This window comes from Globicephala melas, chromosome 17, assembly GCF_963455315.2.
Source record: "Globicephala melas chromosome 17, mGloMel1.2, whole genome shotgun sequence".
In the NCBI taxonomy this organism is placed as follows: domain Eukaryota; kingdom Metazoa; phylum Chordata; class Mammalia; order Artiodactyla; family Delphinidae; genus Globicephala; species Globicephala melas.
In genome coordinates, this window is record NC_083330.1 from 32,958,484 (window position 1) to 32,967,461 (window position 8,978).

Consider the following 8,978-nt stretch of genomic DNA (forward strand, 5'->3'; position numbering starts at 1 on the left):
TGGGATATGTGTCCCTTTATCATTGTAATTTCATATCATTTTACTTTTGACCTTATAATTTAATAGCTTGATCCAAGAAACATTTAGCAGTAAATATAATTGAAAGAAGGTTACTTGTCAAGCATGAAATACTGTAGTATCAAGTGTGCTGGCACAATACTCTTCTCAGATAATTAACCTGTAAAAATATGTTATTGTCTTCTTTTTAATTAAGCACACTGAACATATATATTTACTGTGCCAATTGGCGAAAGGTCCATTAATTAATCAGTCTAACTATATGTTGCATAAATGTCTTCTAAACATAATCGTATATGTATTTTATTTGTTGGGAAAATGTGTTTGAGATTGTTCTTTTCTGCCTATTTAAAGTAAAAGAGGGTGAGAAGTAGAGTTAGGCTTAATGTACTTTGTACTCCATTATGCCATGAAAATGCTTCTGTGCCCTGGAGGACAACAACAAAAGATTTGCTTTAATGACAAGAATCAAGTATGTTCTAAAGCTTCCAGGTAGGAGGCGTATAGGTTGCAGTTTATGTCAGAAGTCTTTGCTCTCTCTCTCAACTGCATCTAGATGGGAAAGATGTGGTCACAAATGCTTCAAGGTGATACAGTAAATGTTGGAAAAAGGGGGGTAGGAGGCAGAGTTTTGAATATCTCAAACCTGAGCTAGAAGGATTTTATTTAAAGAAAATAGCGGATATGATTTTTCACTTAAGGAATGCCAGTCAGCAAACCTGACATTAATGTAGGAAATTAGCTCTTTTAGCTATGATGCTTTCAAATGCACATGGCTGAAAACAAATTCAAAATAGTCAAAGGAAATTTAAAAACAAAAACCAAACAACAACAACAACCTCAACAAACAAGTACTAGAAATTCAAGGATGCAGCCATATTCAGATACAGTTGGATCTGGACGTTCCAGAGTATCAGCAGGGTTCCAGCTCTCTCTCCATCCCTCAGCCCTGCTTACCTCTGCAAGACTTTATTTTACAGAAAGTCTCTCCTTGTGCTGGATGGTTACTGGGAGTCCCAGAGTCATATCTCCCCAGCTTAGAAATTCCAGAGAGAAAAGACAATTCTTCCATTTTGCTCTGAGACAAAAGTCCTGGGGAGCAGTCTGATAGACTTAGCCGAGGTCAGATGCCTACCCATGAGCCAATCACCTGCTTTACTGGAGTTCAGTCCCTGGGCGACTCATCCCCGGGGCCCGTCAGGAGGCAGGATGGCATTATCTGGCAGTTCTCCAAGAAAAGCCTGCTGTTTTTTTGGTAACAGGAAAGGGGAGAGGACATGGATAATGAAACCTGTATCTGCTTCTGTAAAATCCACTGAATCTTACTCCCTGCCCTGTGTCGATGACCATGCAGTAAGCTGACCCAGGAGGTCATTTTCCCCACAACAGTCTTTATATATATGACTAAGGAACACACTGGTAAAAGAATATGGGAGAAAGTCTGAGTATGACAAGTCAGCTAGACTGATATTAACTAAAAAAGCTGTGTGAAAATATCCTTAAAAAGTTGCCCCCAACTCACTCAAAGTCCAAAGTTGGAGCTGGAAATACAATGTCATGGAGTTTGGATAAGAACAGGTTTTCTCCAAGCTGAACTATGACACAGAGATTAGCGACTTCTAGAAACTATACTTTTCCAAAGAAAAAACATCACGTGAGAAAAATGAGGCCTAGAAAAATTAAATGACTTAAGGTAACATAGCTAATTAATGGCAGGACTGAGACTAGAGTATATACTTTGTGTAACTGGCTATGGTTTTTTTGTTTGTTTTGTTATCACTTCAAAACGAGACAAACTTAAAGACAGGAAACACAACCAAAACTCAGTGGTTGGAAAAGAGATGGATGTGAACGCCCACTTGTTTCTTACGTATAAAGTTACCCCGCGCAGTGTTTTGGAGGCGAAAACGCTGGCTCTTCCCAACGTTGGTTACATACACAAAAATTCCAAAGACAAGACAAGTGCTTTGCAAACAAAGTAACTAGAACAAGCTCAGGCTTCCCCGCGCCGGGTCCTACGTTCCACGGTCAGAACCACCAACTGTATCCCCCCGGGGAACAAGGTGATTCAGAAAAGCTGGCGTCTTCAGAGAAGGGAGAAAACTTAGCCGGGAAGAGAGGAGAAAACTTGCTCAGCTTCTTGCTGGGGTCTGAAACGATCCCAATAGAGTCCTTAAACCCCTCAGGTTTCCCCAATCAAGCACCCTCGCCTCCAACCTGGGCCACCCCAGATTTGACTATCAGACGACAGAAGTCTGCGGACGCACGAAGAACTGACCACCCCACGAGAGGGACCTACGCGCGGCCGCGCCCACTCACCCGCCGCTCCCCGGGAGACGGGAGACCAGCCCGGGGTCCAAGTCCTGGGCGTGGCTGACTGACCCCTCTCCGGGCCCAGCTCCAGCTCACCTCAGCGCGGCCCGCCTGGGCGCCGCCATCTTGACCACAAAGGGGGCCTCGCGCCGGAGGCCCCTGAGCGGGCGCCCTGAGCGGAGCCGGAGCGCCGGGGAGCCCCAGGTCGGCGCCTTACGTCCCCTGCGCGCTCGCGCAGCGTCCACTCACGACGAGAGTCCCGCACGCAGCGCCCGACCCAGGCTTCCGTGGACCCGGGGCCCGAGCAGCCCGCACCGCGGCTCAGGCGGCGCCGAGGGCGGCCCGGGCGGAAGAGCAGGCGCGGGGCACGCGCTCGGTAACCTGGCAACGCGGAGCAACCCGGCGTCTCTGGCGAACCCCAGCCTTCCACCTCGAGGAAACACGAAGCCCCGCACCCGCCGCCCAGCCCTCGCCGCCGCTCGGTCGCTCCGCCCGCCGCTGCCCGCTGGCTATGGTCTTTTAAATCCATGATACAACGTCTATATGTAACAAATCTGTTAAACCCTAAATGTTTATGATATTCAAGTAATCCAGTATCTGAATTATTCTTGAAGATAAAACATCCAAAGACTTCTTAATTGTATGGGTATACATACATAAAATACACGTGGAGGTAACTTCAAATATAGTATGTGCCTGTCTCTATTCCTTCCCTCTCCGCTCTTTTAAAAAATGCCCCTTTAAAAATTGCCCACTCACCATCTGTTAGGTAAATTTGCTGAAACACAGTAAATGTGGAGACAGAAATTGTTATAGAGACTATTCCAAATGGCACTGACATCTGTATTTATGAGTTACTATTTTTATTATTATCGTAATTGTAGACAAGAAATTATTGTAATTGCTAACACTTATCTGGAACTTACTATGCCCCAGGTACTGCTTGAATGGTTTACACATGTTGATTTATTTAATCCTCATAATAAACTAAGGATTTATCTCATCCCCAACATATAAAAGGCAGGTATTATTATTCATCACCCCTATTTTTCAGATGAAGAAATTGAGGTACAGTGTTCTTAAGAGACTTGCCAAGGACATAAAGCTAGGAAGCACAGAGCTCAATTTGAAGTCAGGAACTCTATCTTCAAAATCTCTGTTTCAACCCCTCTGCCACCTAGCTCTTGGGTGCAGAAACAGAGCTCATACCCATGTTTAATCTCAGCAACAACACTTTTAACTATTGTACTCTGTTGTCTGTCTATGTATTAGACACTAATCCCTATCAGCAGTGTTTCCAGAACTATTCCTCTTGGATGAATCACGTTCTGGGTATGTCCAGTGAACAACTGAACATAAAATGTTTAAATTATTGGAAAGTTCTCTCTGGGGAATGTCTTACGAGACCATCTACCATGCTTAATTCCACTAATCGAATTAAATGGAATTTTAGACCATCTATCATTTTTTAATATTCACATCTCATTTAATATTCAAACAATATTCCTTAGGGTAATTACGTATATTCTTTGCATATCTTGATTCTTTGTGATGTGGGCCCATTTCTCATGATCGTATCTGCTTTGAAATTATTTAACGTAAGTTGATACTAGTATCTTCCCCATGCAAGTTATTTATCTTACAATGATTAAAAAAATTTTTTTATCATTGTGTTGTGAATTCACAGCATTTTAAAAATTATTTTTTATTTTATTTATTTTTGACTGTGTTGGGTCTTCGTTGCTGTGTGCAGGCTTTCTCTAGTTACGGCAAGCAGGGGCTACTCTCCATTGCAGTGTGCTGGCTTCTCACTGCGGTGGCTTCTTTTGTTGTGGAGCACGGGCTCTACGTGTGCGGGCTTCAGTAGTTGCGGCTCACGGGCTCTAGAGCACAGGCTCAGTAGTTGCGGCGCACGGGCTTAGTTGCTCCAGGGCATGTGGGATCTTCCTGGACCAGGGATCGAACCAGTGTCCCCTGCATTGGCAGGTGGATTCTTAACCACTGCGCCACCAGGGAAATCCCTATCCTATAATGATTTTGATTCTTCAGTTCCTCAACCCTCCACCCCATTAAAATAAAATCAGAAGTGGGATCAAGTCTCATTTCTGTGGGGAGAAGGTAGCAGGTAAGCGCTTGTAGACATTCATTCAGTCAATCAATCTCAGTTGAGGAGTCCTGCTTCTAGCCATTATGGAGTAATTGGCCCCAGAATTTTCCTCTCAAAGCTAATCATTAGAAAATTAGAATAACTTAAACAACACTTTTAAGACACTGGGCAGCTAAGAGCTCAGGACTGTGTTCCCCAAAGGAGGGGCAACAAATGAGGCAAGACCTATGAATGTTCCTGCCTGGTGCCACTTTTCAGACCCAAGCTGAGCATGGTCAATGGGCTAATTTGAGAAAACAGAGATCAGAGTTCAGAGAGACTCAGGAAGCTGCAACTTGCAGGCAAGAGTACAAGATAGACAGGAGGCACACAGAGAAAGAGGGCTAGAAATATGTATGGTAGTCCCTCGAATTTTGGCTCAACACTAAACTGGGAAAACATAGGATGAGGATATGGGACCCTAGGAAAATAACAACTATTAGGGAACTGTAACAGCTCACACAGCACTGGGAGACACTGAAGTGCTAACCCTCTGGAGGGGAGAAATCTTTCTGAAGACTCGGACAAATTAGTAGAGACCCAGAAAGGTTACACTTTAATAGCAGGGCTAAATACCCACTGGAAAAAGTCTTAAAAACCAACCTGGAAAGGATCTAGCTGACCTGCAAGTAACCTAACATCTGCTAAAAGAAGATTCAATGCTTTTTAAAGGAAGAGAGTGAAATGAAGACACAACCACATTATTTTTACACTGTATAGAATCCAATAAAAATTATAAGGCATGTGAAAAGGCAGGAGGAAAAACTAGTCGATAAAAACAGATCTAGAAATGACAGATTTTAGAATCAGCACAAATACAAAAAAAAAACCAGTGTGACAGAATTCTAAAATAGCCCCCATAATTATATAGTGAATGGGATTTTGCAGGTGTAGTTGAGGTTATTAATCGGTTGGCTTTGAGAGAGATTCTCCAGGTGAGCCTAACCTAATCATGTAAGTCCTTAAAATAAGACTTTTCTTTGGCTGGTCACAAAAGAGTATGTCAGAGAGATCCTAAGTGTGAGAAGGATTCAACATGAAGGAGGTTCTCTATTGCTGAGAGGGAAGGAGCCATCTGGAAGGGTCTGAAAGTGGCCCTAGAAGCTGTCTGGCCCCTGGATAACGGCAAGAGAAGACAAGGACGTCGTCCCTACAGTTGTAAGTAACTGAATTCTACTGACAAGGTAAATAACCTTGGACATGGATTTTTCCCAGAGCTTCCAGATAACAGCTCAGCCTGGCTGACACTCTGACTTCAGTTCTGTAAGAAGAGCCTCAGGAGAGATCCCAGCCAAGCCGCCCATACTTGAGTACCTAAAGATCTGTGAGATAAATGAGTATTGTTTTAAGTCACTAAATGTGTGGTAGTTGTGTCACAGCAATAGGAAATAAATATAAACAGCTAGTGTAAATATGTTCAAGAATTTGAGGGAAACATGAACCCAATGAGGAGAGAAGTGAAAAATATAAAAATAAATGGAATGTGTAGGGCTGAAAAATACATTGTTTGAAATTCACTGTATCTGTGTAACAGCAGTCGCATACTGCAGAAGACAAATTTGAACATTGTTCAAGATAGACCACATATTGTTCCATAAACAAGTTTCAATACACTTAAAATTATTGAACTCATTTTGATAACAATGGTATTAACTTGAAAATCAATAACAAAATATCTAGAAAATCCCCTAATATTTGATATTTAAACACACTTAACTCACAATTTTTAAAAAAATCCAGGTAGGGGCTTCCCTGGTGGCGCGGTGGTTGAGAGTCCACCTGCCAATGCAGGGGACACAGGTTCATGCCCCGGTCCAGGGAGATCCCACATGCCACGGAGTGGCTAGACCCATGAGCCATGGCCCCTGAGCCTGCGCGTCCGGAGCCCGTGCTCCGCAACGGGAGAGGCCACAACAGGGAGAGGCCCGCGTACCGCAAAAAAAAAAAAAAAAAAAAAAAAAAAATCCAGATAAATTAGAATATATTTTTAATGACTGATAACAATAACAGCCTGTCAAAATCTGTTGACTCTATCTAAAGCAGTTCTTAGGGAGAGATTTATAGCTTAAAGCCATATAGTAGAAAAGAAAATATACATTTAATTCAATCATCTAAACTTTGCATTCGAAACTAAAAAAGTAAAATACATTAAACTCAAAGTAAAAAGAAAGAATAAAAAGTATAAATCAATAAAATAGAAAAGAGCAAAAAGAGATAAAACCCAATAATACCAAAAGCTGTTCCTTGTAAAGACCAGTAAAACTGAAAATGTCTAAGCTGGACAGATTAAGAAAAAAAGAAAGAAGAGAGAAATGACCAATATAAAAAGAAAAAGCATCACTCTAGACCCTAGACTCATGGAAAGGAAAATAAGGAAATGTCATGAAAATTTTATATCAAAAAATTGATAACTAAGTGAAATGGACAAATTCATTGAAAGGCACAACTTACCAAAATTGACTCAAAAAGAAAGAAAAAAATCTAAAAGCTTTATGTTTGTTACATTTCCTTTACAGTGAAAAACCTTCCCATGCCTGGGGCTGGTGGTGGGAATGGGGATAAACTGGAAATGGGCATGAGAGATCTTATTAGGGTAATAAAAATGTTCTAAAACTGATTCATGTTGATGGTTGTATAATTTGGTAGTTACTAAAAATGACTAAATTGTATCCTTGAAATTAGTGGATTTTATAAGTAAAATTCATCTCAACAAAGCTGTTTGAATAAGATAAACAAAGTAACTATAAAAAAATCCTTCCCACAAAGAAAATTCTAGGTCCAGATGGCATTCCTTGGTGAATGTGATCAACAATCTAAGGAAAAATGTCAATCTTACAGAGACTCGTTCAGAAAATAGGGGAGAAGGAAGCAGAAATGGTGAAAATTTCACAAAACATATATTTTACAAAGAACTTGTACATAAGGAAGGTTATATACTACACACACATACAGAAAAAGTATATGTTCACTAAAGAAGATACACAAAAGGCAGTAGGCACGTGAAGAGATGTTCAGCACCATTAGTTTTCAGGGATAAGCAAATTAAAACCAAAATGAGATCCCACTACCTATTACAAAGGTTAAAATGAAAAAGACTGACCATTGTGAGTGTTAGAAAGGATACAGCAGAACTAGTACTTTTATACACTGCTGGTCAGAATGCAAAATGGTGCAACCACTTTAGAAAAGTCTTTCTCAATCTCTCATAAAGGTAAACATACACTTACCATTCAACCCAACATTTCCACTTCTACCCAAGGAAATAACAATCCACAGGTATTTCTGTATAAATGTTTATAGTGGTGTTATTCAAAATAACTATAAAATGGAAACAACCCAAATGCCCATCAAAAGGATAAATACAAGTGGTATATCCATACAATGGAATACAACTCAGCTATAAAAGGGAACAACTAATATACACTAAACAGATATATCTCAAAAATGTTACAGGAAGTAAAGGAAGAAAGACAAAAGACAGTGTATGCAATATGACATCTTTTATATGAAATTCTAGAAAAGTCAAAGTTAATATGTAGTGAGAGCAGATCAGCCTGGGTCTGAGAATAGGGGATGGATTGAGTAAACAGGGGTATAAGGTACCTTTCCAGGGTGATGAAAATGTTATATATCTAATTTGTGGTGGTTTTTAGTATATAAAGTTTTATGCTTAGTTTATATTTTATAAGCTCATCAATCATATATTTAATATGCATATACTTTTGTTTATGTAAACTATACCACAATAAAGTTTATATATAAGGTTAAGATCCAATTATCTGGGCAAATTTTTCAACTCATCCATTTTTATTATCTATAAACTGAAGAGTTTTTTTTTTTTGTGGCTCTCTGAGATTTAACATTTCTTTCAGCTCTAATTATATGCCATGATTTTTATATAAGTTTTGATAAAATAACTTGCATGATGCCGCCTCATGAACTTTTACACTTATATTTATGTTGCTTCTTGTAAAACATTATTTCCCTATAAATCCAACAGTGATTAATATTATAACTAATACTTTAAAAAAGGAATTGATAAAAGTGCTTTAGAAACCTCTTTCGAATACTGATAATGTCTTACTTAGGATGTTAAGACCATACCTGTCTTGCTCCTACTTCAGGTCCACTCTTAGAAATCTCTGAATATAAAATGCGGCGGTATCCCATGATATTATCCACAATAGTCTTCTTTAAGCCAGATTTGTCACAGTCATGTCAGCCTTCTTCACATCCTGTCACACTTTAGCAGTTATAAAGATTGGTTCCTTGTGATTTTTCGTTAAGTCTCCCTTTCTGAGGCTTGTTCATCCTGGTGTTCTTACCTATAGGACAAGGTTTCAAGTCCATGGGATGGTAAGTCTGCATTACCTAGTTATTCCAGTCAGGAAAGATATATGGAGAGATGGCCAGTCTATAAAAGGTAACCTGATAGAGTCAAACATAGTTAAGAATCTGGTTATTTATTTTGAGAGCAGCTCAAAATTGTGATATGTCTGCT

The 8,978-nt window shown here is 40.0% G+C and overlaps 1 long non-coding RNA gene across 3 annotated transcripts in view; it reads right to left on the reverse strand.

Moving 5' to 3' along the window:
• LOC138842394 (uncharacterized) overlaps positions 1-2,643 on the reverse strand; it is a 39,442-nt gene extending 36,799 nt beyond the window's left edge. The window contains exon 1 of one of the 3 annotated variants that reach the window (XR_011376860.1): positions 2,338-2,643. This is a non-coding gene — a long non-coding RNA (uncharacterized lncRNA). The remainder of the gene's footprint in view (positions 1-2,337) is intronic. The other 2 variants (XR_011376861.1, XR_011376862.1) reach the window with 2 other exon arrangements.
• Between the last annotated feature and the right edge of the window lie 6,335 nt (positions 2,644-8,978).